Raw genomic sequence first — 15,538 nt, 5'->3', positions numbered from 1 at the left:
GCATAAAAACTGATAAGAAAAGGTTGCTATGCTGTTCTAGCACACGTTGAGAAATTACAAACTGAAGAAAAGAGCATCAATGATGTTCCCGTCGCAAAAGAATTTCCCGATGTATTTCCGAAAGAATTACCGGGACTACCTCCACATCGATCTGTTGAATTTCAAATAGATCTTGTACCAGGAGCTGTACTAATAGCTCGTGCTCCTTATAGACTCACACCCAGTGAGATGAAAGAACTGCAAAGCCAACTGCAAGAACTATTAGAACGTGGTTTCATTCGACCAAGCACATCACCATGGGGGGCTCCTGTTTTGTTTGTCAAGAAGAAGGATGGTACATTTAGGTTGTGTATTGACTACAGAGAGTTGAACAAACTTACCATCAAAAACCGTTATCCACTGCCGAGAATTGACGACTTATTTGATCAACTACAAGGCTCGTCGATTTATTCGAAGATCGGTTTACGTTCTGGATATCATCAAATGCGAGTAAAGGAGGATGATATTCCAAAAACTGCTTTTAGGACGCGTTATGGTCATTACGAGTTTATGGTTATTCCGTTTGGATTGACTAACGCACCAGCTGTGTTCATGGACCTTATGAACCGAGTGTGTGGGCCATATCTTGACAAGTTTGTCATTGTTTTCATCGATGACATACTTATTTATTCAAAGAATGATCAAGAGCATGAAGAACATTTGAGAAAAGTGCTAGAAGTATTGAGGAAAGAAAAACTGTACGCTAATTTTTCAAAGTGTGCATTTTGGTTGGAAGAAGTTCAATTCCTCGGTCACATAGTGAACAAAGAAGGTATCCAGGTGGACCCGGCAAAGATCGAAACCGTTGAAAAGTGGGAAACCCCAAAAACTCTGAAGCATATACGTCAGTTTTTAGGATTGGCTGGTTACTACAGAAGATTCATCCAAGATTTCTCCAAAATAGCAAAACCCTTGACTGCATTAACGCATAAAGGGAAGAAATTTGAATGGAAGGATGAACAAGAGAAGGCGTTTCAATTATTGAAGAAAAAGCTAACTACGGCACCTATATTGTCATTGCCGGAAGGGAATGATGATTTTGTGATTTATTGTGACGTATCAAAGCAAGGTCTCGGTTGTGTATTAATGCAACGAACGAAGGTGATTGCTTATGCGTCTAGACAATTAAAGATTCACGAACAAAATTATACGACGCATGATTTGGAATTAGGCGCGGTTGTTTTTGCATTAAAGACTTGGAGGCACTACTTATATGGCGTCAAAGGTATAATATATACCGACCACAAAAGTATTCAACACATATTTAATCAGAAACAACTGAATATGTGGCAGCGTAGGTAGATTGAATTGTTAAATGATTACGACTTTGAGATTCGTTACCACCCGGGGAAGGCAAATGTGGTAGCCGACGCCTTGAGTAGAAAGGACAGAGAACCCATTCGAGTAAAATCTATGAATATAATGCTTCACACTAACCTTACTACTCAAATAAAGGAGGCGCAACAAGGAGTTTTAAAAGAGGGAAATTTAAAGGATGAAATACCCAAAGGATTGGAAAAGCATCTTAATATTCGGGAAGACGGAACCCGGTATAGGGCTGAAAGAATTTGGGTACCAAAATTTGGAGATATGAGAGAAATGGTACTTAGAGAAGCTCATAAAACCAGATACTCAATACATCCTGGAACGGGGAAGATGTACAAGGATCTTAAGAAACATTTTTGGTGGCCAGGTATAAAAGCCGATATTGCTAAATATGTAGGAGAATGTTCGACATGTTCTAAGGTCAAAGCTGAACATCAGAAACCATCAGGTCTACTACAACAACCTGAAATCCCGGAATGGAAATGGGAAAACATTACCATGGATTTCATCACTAAATTGCCAAGGACTGCAAGTGGTTTTGATACTATTTGGGTAATAGTTGATCGTCTCACCAAATCAGCACACTTCCTGCCAATAAGAGAAGATGACAAGATGGAGAAGTTAGCACGACTGTATTTGAAGGAAGTCGTCTCCAGACATGGAATACCAATCTCTATTATCTCTGATAGGGATGGCAGATTTATTTCAAGATTCTGGCAGACATTACAGCAAGCATTAGGAACTCATCTAGACATGAGTACTGCCTATCATCTACAAACTGATGGGCAGAGCGAAAGGACAATACAAACGCTTGAAGACATGCTACGAGCATGTGTTATTGATTTCGGAAACAGTTGGGATCGACATCTACCATTAGCAGAATTTTCCTACAACAACAGCTATCATTCAAGCATTGAGATGGCGCCGTTTGAAGCACTTTATGGTAGAAAGTGCAGGTCTCCAATTTGTTGGAGTGAAGTGGGGGATAGACAGATTACGGGTCTGGAGATAATACAAGAAACTACCGAGAAGATCATCCAAATTCAACAACGGTTGAAAACCGCCCAAAGTCGACAAAAGAGCTACGCCGACATTAAAAGAAAAGATATAGAATTTGAAATTGGAGAGATGGTCATGCTTAAGGTTGCACCTTGGAAAGGTGTTGTTCGATTTGGTAAACGAGGGAAATTAAATCCAAGGTATATTGGACCATTCAAGATTATTGATCGTGTCGGACCAGTAGCTTACCGACTTGAGTTACCTCAACAACTCGCGGCTGTACATAACACTTTCCACGTCTTGAAATTGAAGAAAAGTTTTGCTAAAGAAGATCTCACTATTCCGTTAGATGAAATCCAAATCAACAAAAAACTTCAATTCATCGAAGAACCCGTCGAAATAATGGATCGTGAGGTTAAAAGACTTAAACAAAATAAGATACCAATTGTTAAGGTTCAATGGAATGCTCGTAGAGGACCCGAGTTCACCTGGGAATGAGAAGATCAGATGAAGAAGAAATACCCGCATTTATTTTCAGAAGATATGTCAACACCTCCAACTGCTTAAAATTTCGGGACGAAATTTATTTAACGGGTAGGTACTGTAGTGACCCAAACTTTTCCATGTTTATATATATATTAAATGAAATTGTTATTTACATGATTAAGTGTTTCCAACATGTTAAGCAATCAAACTTGTTAATACTTGATTAATTGAAATAGGTTTCATATAGACAATTGACCACCCAAGTTGACCGGCGATTCACGAACGTTAAAACTTGTAAAAACTATATGATGACATATATATGGATATATATATATATATATATATATATTTAACATGATATTATGATAAGTAAACATATCATTAAGTATATTAGCAATGAACTACATATGTAAAAACAAGACTACTAACTTAATGATTTTGAAACGAGATATATATGTAACGATTATCGTTGTAACGACATTTAATGTATATATATCATATTAAGATATATTAATATGTCATGATATCATGATAATGTAATAATTTAACATCTCATTTGATTTAATAAACAATGGGTTAACAACATTTAACAATATCGTTAACCTAAAGGTTTCAAAACAACACTTACATGTAACGACTAACGATGACTTAACGACTCAGTTAAAATGTATATACATGTAGTGTTTTAATATGTATTCATACACTTTAGAAAGACTTCAAGACACTTATCAAAATACTTCTACTTAACAAAAATGCTTACAATTACATCCTCGTTCAGTTTTGTAACGACCCGTCCTAATCCATTCGGACGAAGTCCATATCGATTATAACCGATTCACAACAGTTGATTACATCGCGAGGTACTTGACCTCTATATGATACATTTTACAAACATTTCATTCGTTTTTGAAAAGACAATCTTTCATTACATCGAAAGTTGACGGCATGCATACCATTTTATAATATATCTAACTATAATTGACTTAATAATAATCTTGATGAACTCAACGACTCGAATGCAACGTCTTTTGAAATATGTCATGAATGACTCCAAGTAATATCTCTAAGATGAGCAAATGCACAGCGGAAGATTTCTTTCGGACCTGAGAAATAACATGCTTTAAAGTGTCAACCAAAAGGTTGGTGAGTTCATTAGTTTAACATAAATAATCATTTCCATCATTTTAATAGAACACAAGATTTTCATTTCTCATAAATATATGTCCCATGCATAGAGACAAAATATCATTCATATGGGTTGAACACCTGGTAACCGACATTCACAATATGCATATAAGAATATCCCCATCATTCCGGGATCCTCCTTCGGACATGATATAAACTTCGAAGTACTAAAGCATCCAGTACTTTGGATGGGGCTTGTTGGGCCCGATAGATCTATCTTTAGGATTCACGTCAATTAGGGTGTCTGTTCCCTAATTCTTAGATTACCAGACTTAATAAAAAGGGGCATATTCGATTTCGATAATTCAACCATATAATGTAGTTTCGTTTACTTGTGTCTATTTCGTAAAACATTTATAAAAGCAGCGCATGTATTCTCAGTCCCAAAAATATATATTGCAAAAGCATTTAAAAAGGTAGTAATGAAACTCACGCATATAAATATTGCAAAACAGTTATTAAAACATTGCATGTATTCTCAGTCCAAAAATGTAATGAGTAAAAGGGAGCAAATGAAACTCACCTAATGTATTTTGTAGTAAAAATACATATGTCTATATTGAACAATGCGGGGTTGACCACGGATTCACGAACCTATATCATTTGTATATTTATTAATATACATAGCTGTAACCGTACAATATATATATATAAATTTATTAGTTATATACCTTTAATAATATATATGTTTCATATATTCATTTTGTTATTACTTTTTGTTATGTCATATGTATTAAATATATTTTTAACATATATATTTTTTTATTAATAATAGTAGTTATAATAAAACTAAAATAATATTAGTTGTGGTAAAAATGATAGTCATTATAATACTTAATGATAATTATAATGATATTAGTAATTATAATTGTAAAATATTAACTTTTACAGTTAAGAATAGCTATGTTACTGATTTTAGTAATTACTTAATAATAATACCTGTGATAATACAAATAATACTACTTATGTTAATATTAATAATTTCTATTATTTATCGAAAGATACTAATACTAATATATACGAAAATAATAATAATTCGTATTATTTTCATACTAATAATAATCATATTTGTAATTTTAATTATAATAAATAATAAATGGTAACTAATACTTATTTTAGTAATAATAATAATAATAACCATAATACTTGTACAAATAACAATCACTAATAATAACATTAATTAGAATATTAATAATAATAATAATAATAATAATAATAATAGATAAAAAAAAAATATGGTTATACCCTTTATTAAGCTTCCTAAAAAGAATTGCATACGACGGGGCTCGAACCCGCGACCTCCCGTTAACCCGTCACCATACCAAAACAGCTGAGCTAGACCGTTTTTCTAATTAAATCATGGACCCAATACCATTTAACCCGTTTATTCAGCCCAACTAACAATAACTCAATTTCAGCCCATTCCACTTATGGTTTTGATTGACCCACGAATTAATTCTGTCAAGCCCAATGGGCCTGTTTTGGTGGCGAACTGTTTTAAAAAAGAAAAATAGTATGCAGCATCCAGGAATCGAACCTAGGACCTTACGAACAACAACCACACCCTCAACCATCCGTCTATCTTTATCTTTCTGCTTTTATACTTGGATTACTTCTTTTAACCCCAAATGATTCGGTTTCTATCTTCTTCTATCCTCTTCAACATAATCGTAGATCCTCATCATCTCTGCATCATCTATCATAATTGCATCATCATCTCTGCTTCATATCTTCATAATCATCACTCGATCAACATAAAAAAATCATCATCGTCCTTTTTTTAAAAAAAATAAAATCATCATCGTCCTTTTATTTTTTTGTTCTTTTTTTTGAAAATAAATCATCATCGTTTTTTTTTTAAAAAAAAAAATCATTATCGTCCCTTTTAAAAAAAATTTATCACAGTATCATTGTTATGAGTTTATGTGCATAATCATCTTCTATCATCGAGTTAACATCATTTGATACCTTTATTACGTCACTAATCATCATCGTTTTCGTGTAAGAGGGTTTTGGGTCACAAAATAAAACACTTACAGCAGCAGCCATGCTATTGTCCTCGATAGAAACCGAACCCAGAACTGTTGCTACGTGTGATGGTTCTCGAACAGCAGTAATAAGTTATGGTGGTGGTTTTTTTTAATTGAATAAGAAATGAAGAGAGAGATGGAAGAGAGAGATGGATTACAATTTGGTTGTGGTGATTGAGTCACGGCATAGAAGCAGAAACAGTTTGTAGTCGTGGTGGTGATTGGTTGTGTTGATGGCGAGTTTAGGGTGGTGGTGATTGTGGGGTGGTGCTCGACAAAACCAAACAAGAAAACAAAAAAAAATATAGCGTTTATAGAGTGGTAGTGATGGTGTTTCAAGGGTGACCGATGGTGGTGATAATCATGGTGGTTGTAGGGTGGTTAGTGGTTGGGTGATGATGGTCGATGATTGATGTAGTTAGGAGAAAGGAAGTGAGTAAGTATGATATACATATATCACACCTATATAACTATGTCTATATAATAATAAGAATCTAATTATAATGTTCAAATGCACAGTAAACTAAAGTGACAACAATTCAATTCTCGTGATCTTAATTGTCCATATGTTACCGACACTTTACCATAGATGATTATATCGTGTCCATTGCTAACCAGCTAACGTTTAAAAGTGTTCCTAAAAGTCCTAAATTTTTAGATTAACTATATTTAATTATTTCATTCATTACCTGTTTGAAACCTGATCAAAAAGGTTCAAAAATTATTTATTTTCTGTTCCAATTTATATGTACAGAGTACTAATATTTAAACTTAAAAAGGTAAAAATACTTTTAACAAATCTAAAATCTTCGTAATCGATTTACAGTTTAACTTTTATTTTAATCCTTCATAGACTCATGTTAAATCTATATGAACGCTAACAAAATGTCCACCGAGTATTACTGACGTTTACTAATTAAGCTCGAAATCATTTATTTTTAATATATTCCCCTGCTATATATAAAAAGTTTTAAAAATAGCAAGTTTAATTTCTAAAAAAAATATATTATATATTTTTAAACAATAGATTTAATATTATTTTATATATTTACAAGTGGTAATTATATACATATTTATATACATATATATATATATATATATATATATATATATATATATATATATATATATATATATATATATATATATATATATATATATATATATTTGTAATAATAGTTTTCATTACATCGCATATTATTTTACATATTTATTTTCAACAATTAACTCATATATTACTTCAGTTAACATTTCAAATTATTACATATATATATATATATATATATATATATATATATATATATTTAAATATACATGTATCTATTCACAATTAGTTGTTCGTGAATCGTCGAGAATAGTCAAAGGGCAAATGCATTAATGTAAACTGTTCCAAAATTTTGAGACTCAACTTTACAGACTTTGCTTATCTTGTCAAAATCATATAAAGAGTAAGTTTGAATTTGGTCGGAAATCTCCGGGTCGTTACAAGTTTCATCAACAATTCTACTCGTATGCACACGTATTCATACTCGTACAATACACAGCTTTTAGATGTATGTACTATTGGTATATACACTCCAATGATCAGCTCTTAGCAACCCATGTGAGTCACCTAACACATGTGGGAACCATCATTTGGCAACTAGCATGAAATATCTCATAAAATTACAAAAATATGAGTAATCATTCATGACTTATTTACATGAAAACAAAATTACATATCCTTTATATCTAATCCATACACCAACGACCAAAAACACCTACAAGCACTTTCATTCTTCAATTTTCTTCATCTAATTGATCTCTCTCAAGTTCTATCTTCAAGTTCTAAGTGTTCTTCATAAATTCTACAAGTTCTAGTTTCATAAAATCAAGAATACTTCCAAGTTTGCTAGCTTACTTCCAATCTTGTAGAGTGATCATCTAACCTCAAGAAATCTTTCTTATTTACAGTAAGATATCTTTCTAATACAAAGTAATACTCATATTCAAACTTTGATTCAATTTCTATAACTATAACAATCTTATTTCGAGTGAAAATCTTACTTGAATTTGTTTTCATGTCATGATTCTGCTTCAAGAACTTTCAAGCCATCCAAGGATCCTTTGAAGCTAGATCCATTTTTATCATTTCCAGTAGCTTTATCCAGAAAACTTGAGGTAGTAATGATGTTCATAACATTATTCGATTCATACATATAAAGTTATCTTATTCGAAGGTTTAAACTTGTAATCACTAGAACATAGTTTAGTTAATTCTAAACTTGTTCGCAAACAAAAGTTAATCCTTCTAACTTGACTTTTAAAATCAACTAAACACATGTTATATATCTATATGATATGCTAACTTACTGATTTAAAACCTGGAAACACGAATAACACTGTAAAACCGGACATACGCCGTCATAGTAACACCGCGGGCTGTTTTGGGTTAGTTAATTAAAAACTATGATAAACTTTGATTTAAAAGTTGTTCTTCTGGGAAAATGATTTTTCTTATGAACATGAAACTATATCCAAAAATCATGATTAAACTCAAAGTGGAAGTATGTTTTCTAAAATGGTCATCTAGACGTCGTTCATTCGACTGAAATGACTACCTTTACAAAAACGACTTGTAACTTATATTTCTGACTATAAACCAATACTTTTTCTATTTAGATTCATAAAATAGAGTTCAATATGAAACCATAGCAATTTTATTCACTCAAAACGGATTTAAAATGAAGAAGTTATGGGTAAAACAAGATTGGATAATTTTTCTTGTTGTAGCAACGTGAAAATTGGTAAAAAATCTATATTAATTATATCCTAGCTAACTTATATTGTATTATACATGTATTCTAATATATTATGTAATCTTGGGATACCATAGACACGTATGCAAATGTTTTGACATATCATATCGACCCATGTGTATATATTATTTGGAACAACCATAGACACTCTATATGCAGTAATATGAGAGTTAGCTATACAGGGTTGAGGTTGATTCCAAAAAAATATATATACTTTGAGTTGTGATCTAGCCTGAGATGTGTATACACTGGGTCATGGATTGATTCAAGATAATATATATCAAATTTTTTCTGTACATCTAACGTTGGACAACTAGTTGTAGGTTACTAACGAGGACAGCTGACTTAATAAACTTAAAACATCAAAATGTATTAAAAGTGTTGTAAATATATTTTGAATATACTTTGATATATATGTACATATTTGTTATAGGTTTGTGAATCGACCAGTGGCCAAGTCTTACTTCCCGACGAAGTAAAAATCTGTGAAAGTGACTTATAGTCCCACTTTTAAAATCTAATATTTTTGGGGTGAGAATACATGCAGGTTTTATAAATGATTTACAAAATAGACACAAGTACGTGAAACTACATTCTATGGTTGAATTATCGAAATCGAATATGCCCCTTTTTATTAAGTCTGGTAATCTAAGAATTAGGGAACATACACCCTAATTGACGCGAATCCTAAAGATAGATCTATTGGGCCTAACAAATCCCATCCAAAGTACTGGATGCTTTAGTACTTCAAAATTTATTTCATATCTGAAGGGTGTCCCAGAATGATGGGGATATTCTTATATATGCATCTTGTTAATGTCAGTTACCAGGTGTTCACCATATGAATGATTTTTATCTCTATGTATGGGATGTGTATTGAAATATGAAATCTTGTGGTCTATTGTTACGATTTGATATATATATATAGGTTAAACCTATAACTCACCAACATTTTTGTTGACGTTTAAAGCATGTTTATTCTCAGGTGAATACTAAGAGCTTCCGCTGTTGCATACTAAAATAAGGACAAGATTTGGAGTCCATGTTTGTATGATATTGTGTAAAAACTGCATTTAAGAAACATATGTCGATGTAACATATTTCTATTGTAAACCATTATGTAATGGTCGTGTGTAAACAGTATATTTTAGATTATCATTATTTGATAATCTACGTAATGCTTTTGAAACCTTTATTGATAAAATAAAGGTTATGGTTGTTTTAAAAATGAATGCAGTCTTTGAAAAACGTCTCATATAGAGGTCAAAACCTCGCAACGAAATCAATTAATATGGAACGTTTATAATCAATATGAACGGGACATTTCAGTTGGGGGTGGTAATGGTACTTTTGGCATTGATGATGGGGGTACTGGTTATACTGCTGCTGCTGCTGGTGTTTGTAACCTTTGCACCATATTCTCCAAAGCCACTACCCGAGCGAGAAGCTCGTTGACTTCTTCTATTACACCGGAGTGATTATTGGTTCGGACGAGTGGATAAATAAAATCTAGAATTTGATGTAGTATATAATCGTGACGAGATACTCTAGAAATGAGAGAGAAAATGGTATTTTGGACAGGTTTGCCGGTAAGTGCTTCAGGTTCTTCGCCAAGAGGGCAATGTGGTGGATGGAAGGGATCACCTTCTTCTTGTCTCCAATGATTAAAGAGGCTACGAACCCATCCCCAATTCATCCAGAATAGTTGATGGCTAATTGGTTGATCCATTATGGTCACACTGCTTTCGGAGCTTGAGTGGGATTCCATTTCGGAATTCGAGAGACTCGAACTAATGACGAATTCTATTTCGTACAATTGAATAAAGGATTTTTTGATATAAAATGATTTTTTTGGCTATCGGGTGGTATTCTATTTACATAGGATATCTATATATATAGATCAAAAGATTTCGTAGATTACGGAGGAATTCGAGGAATATATCAGGCAAAGTTTAAAGTAACAGATAAGATAAGATATGATTTAGCAGATACACTAAGGTATAAATTTTTGTCTATACACTACTCATGCAATTAATGTAGCAAGACGTGTCGAGACTAATAAGGATAAGCAGGTAATTTCCTAAGGATGATAAGAAGATGATTTACAACTAGAAACGATAAGCAAAACTTTTGACATGCAGACACGGTCGAAGTCCAGACTCACTAATGCATCCTAACGACTTATCAGTTTGACACACTAATGCAGACCTGGTTTGCTAAGACCACCACTCTGATACCAACTGAGAAGACCCGTTCATATACATTATAAACAATTCACAATAGTTGATTTCATCGTGAGGTATTTGACCTCTATATGATACATTTTACAAACATTGCATTTGTTTTTAAAAGACAAACTTTCTTTATCGAAAATTGACAGGCATGCATACCATTTCATAATATCTACTGTCCAACTATAAACTGGCTTAATAATAATCTTTGATGAACTCAATGACTCGAATGCAACATTCTCGAAATATGCTATGAAAGACTCCAAGTAATATCTTGAAAATGAGGAAATGCACATCGAAAGATTTCTTTCAATCCTAAGAATAAACATGCTTTAAATGGTCAACCAAAAGGTTGGTGAGTTCATTAGTTTATCATAATCATTCGTTTCTATCATTTTAATAGACCACAAGAATTTCATTTCCAGTTCTCATAAATATACGTCCCATGCATAGAGAAAAAAATCATTCATATGGTGAACACCTGGTAACCAACATTAACAAGATGCATATAGAATATCCCCATCATTCCGGGACACCCATCGGACATGATAAAATAGAAGTACTAAAGCATTTCAAATTCCAGAATGGGGCTTGTTGGGCTCGATAGATCTATCTTTAGGATTCGCGTCAATTTGGGGGTCTGTTCCCAAATTCTTAGGCTACCAAGCTAAAAGGAGCATATTCGGCTTCGATCATTCACACATATAATGTAGTTTCAATTACTTGTGTCTATTTCGTAAAACTTTTATAAAATTTGCGCATGTATTCTCAGCCCAAAAATATAAAGGGTAAAAAGGCAAATGAAACTCACTATACTGTATTTCGTAGTAAAAATATATATAACATCACTGAACAAGTGCAAGGTTGGCCTCGGATTCACGAACCTAAATTAAGTATATATATATATATATATATATATATATATATATATATATATATATATATATATATATATATATATATATATATATATATATATATATATATATATATATATATGTTGGTCAATATTTGTCTAACAATTTAAGTCAGGTCATAGTATACCACAATCCTAATGCTCGAGACTAATATGCAAAAGTCAACAAAAATCAATTTGACTCAAAAATGATTTCCAGAATTTATACATAATTAATATATAGTTTAAATATCGTTGTTTTTATATTTCTAAATATTTTCAAAAGATCTATTAGAGTAAATAATATATTTCATTTATTAATAAATAAAATTTTGTATAAAATATACTTTTATATATCTTAAGTAATAAAATTTATAAAGTTCATTTAACATCATAAAAATAATATGATAGGAAGTATTAATGTAATTATGTTACACGTAGTAAAACATCTTTGTATTACATATTTATTTGATAAAATAATATCGATAATAATAATAGTAAGTAAAAAAGAAATTGTAGTATTTTGTAATGATAATCATTATTATTCTATTAATAATAATAACAATATTTATATTTACTAAAAATGATATTATGATAAAGTGATAATTCTAATTATGATAACTTTAATATTTACAATACTTTTTAATATTAACTTTAAAATAATAATTTTATTTAAAATGATAATAATAGTGACATTTCATAATAAAAATAACATTTCTATTAAAATGATAATTTTTGTTAAAATGATAGTTTTAATACTAACGATACTTTTAATAATAATAGTAATGAAGAACGATAATTTTATTTAAATCAACTTCTTATGATATTTTAAATTTCATCATGAAACCCATACTCATTATTTCCTAATCGATTCGTTTGATAGCTTTTAATCATCTTTTATATCGCGTTCATTTTAATGATAATAATAGCAATCATAATAATTAGGTGTTACTAATATTAGTTTTTAATTATAATAATATTAATGATGATAAATATTATGATGATAATACTAATAACTATTTTAACGATAATAATAATAATAATAATAATAATACTAATTATAACTTTAACGATAATAACGATAGTAATAATAATTAGTAATGATAATACCTTTTATTGATAATAATAAAATTAATAATAATAATAATAATAATAATAATAATAATAATAATAATAATAATAATAATAATAATAATAATAATAATAATAATAATAATAATAATAATAATAATAATAATAATGATAATTAGATAAAAACTATCACGACGATAATAACGATGATAATAATAATCATTTTTAATAATAATATAAAATTTCAATTGATTATAACTTCTAATCCGTTCACCGAAATCATTCGATATCTAAATGAAAAGTTCTTAATTTTTCACTAGCTTTCCAACGACATGCATATCTTATACCTTATCTCAACTGCATATGTAACTAATTCAGGATTCAACATAACCTATCTAATGGCAATATCAAAGGTACAAGCATGCATAATCCTATATACTCGAGCACTAGTCAGGGATACACTATTAGTATGTATGTAGTGACCCGAACTTTTCCATGTTTATATATATTAATTGAGATTGACATTTACATGACTAAATGTTTCCAACGTGTTAAGCAATCAAACTTATTAAGACTTGATTAATTGAAATAGGTTTCATATAGACAATTGACCACCCAAGTTGACCGGTGATTCACGAACGTTAAAACTTGTAAAAACTATACGATGACATATATATGGTTATATATATAGTTAACATGATTTTATTATAAGTAAGTATCTCATTAGGTATTTTAACAATGAGTTATATAAATAAAAATGAGTCTATTAAATTAAGAAACTCGAAAACGATATATATAACGATTATCGTTATAACAACATCTTACTAGGTACATATGAATCATATTAAAATATTGATACACTTGGTTAATTATGCTAAATGATAAGTAAATATATCATTAAGTGTATTAACAATGAACTACATATGTAAAAATAAGACTACTAACTTAATGATTTCGAAACGAGTCATATATGTAACGATTATCGTTGTAACGATATTTAACTGTATATATATCATACTAAGATATATTATATATCATGATATCATGATAATGTAACAATTTAACATCTCATTTGATATAATAAACAATGGGTTAACAACATTTAACAAGATCGTTAACCTGAAGGTTTCAAAACAACATTTACATGTAACGACTAACGATGACTTAACGACTCAGTTAAAATGTATATACATGTAGTGTTTTAATATGTATTCATACACTTTTGAAAGACTTCAAGACACTTATCAAAATACTTCTACTTAACAAAAATGCTTACAATTACATCATCGTTCAGTTTCATCAACAATTCTACTCGTATGCACCCGTATTCGTACTCGTACAATACAAAGATTTTAGATGTATGTACTATTGGTATATACACTCCAATGATCAGCTTTTAGCAGCCCATGTGAGTTACCTAACACATGTGGGAACTGTGATGACCCGGGAATTTTCGACCAAATTTAAACTTAATCTTTATATGATTTCGATACGATAAGCAAAGTCTGTAATGTTAAGCCTCGAAAACTTTGGAACAGTTTACAAGAATGCATTTGCCTTTTGACCATTCCCGACGATTCACGAATAATCAATTATGAATAAATATGTAGATTTATAAATCTATATAAATGTAAGTATATGAATAATAATTTGAAATTATAAAATATAATTTAAACATTAGAATTAAATATATAAAGTAAGATACAAAATAGTTAAATTGTAATTTAAAAAGAATCTATGTGCAAATATATGTGATTTCGACGTATAACTATTATTACATATATATTATATAGGTAGGGTATAAATATTCAATTATATGATTTGTAAAACATTACACAGGTAATAAATTGTAATGTTAATATAATTAAATGTAATTACAAACTAAAAAAAAAACATAGTTGTTGTACTAATATTATTATTACTTTCGTCAATTAAGATAAGTAGTACTTCCGTTATTAATATTGATATCAGTATTATTTAGATATGAAATTTGTTAAGCATAAGTAGTTATATCAATACTATTAGTGTTATTTTATTTATATCATTATTATTGATATTAAATATTATCATTTATATGATAACTAATATTATTATTAAAATTATCAAGTAATACTATTATTATTATTTTTTTATTAAATTTAATATCATTAATATTATTATTATATTATTAGTATATTTTATTTTTATTATTACTACTAATAATAAGTATTATTATTATTAATGGTTATTAATTATTAATATTATTAATTACTCTGTATAAACAGATATATATTGTATGCATAGAATTCCTGCTGTCTATCATTATCAGCTTATTTATTTATTTTTTTTATTTATTATTTTTTTTCTTTTTACATTCTCTGTTTACTCGTGAATATATGTCGATTCCATTATTGTTATAATCTTGGACCTCAGCAATCATAACTGGAGAAGAATTTTTTTTTTTTTTTTTATTTATGAAACCGTCGGTCCCCGTATTGC

The sequence above is a fragment of the Rutidosis leptorrhynchoides genome, chromosome 4 (assembly GCF_046630445.1).
Source record: "Rutidosis leptorrhynchoides isolate AG116_Rl617_1_P2 chromosome 4, CSIRO_AGI_Rlap_v1, whole genome shotgun sequence".
Classification (NCBI taxonomy): domain Eukaryota; kingdom Viridiplantae; phylum Streptophyta; class Magnoliopsida; order Asterales; family Asteraceae; genus Rutidosis; species Rutidosis leptorrhynchoides.
Note: the sequence above shows the minus strand (reverse complement) of the source record.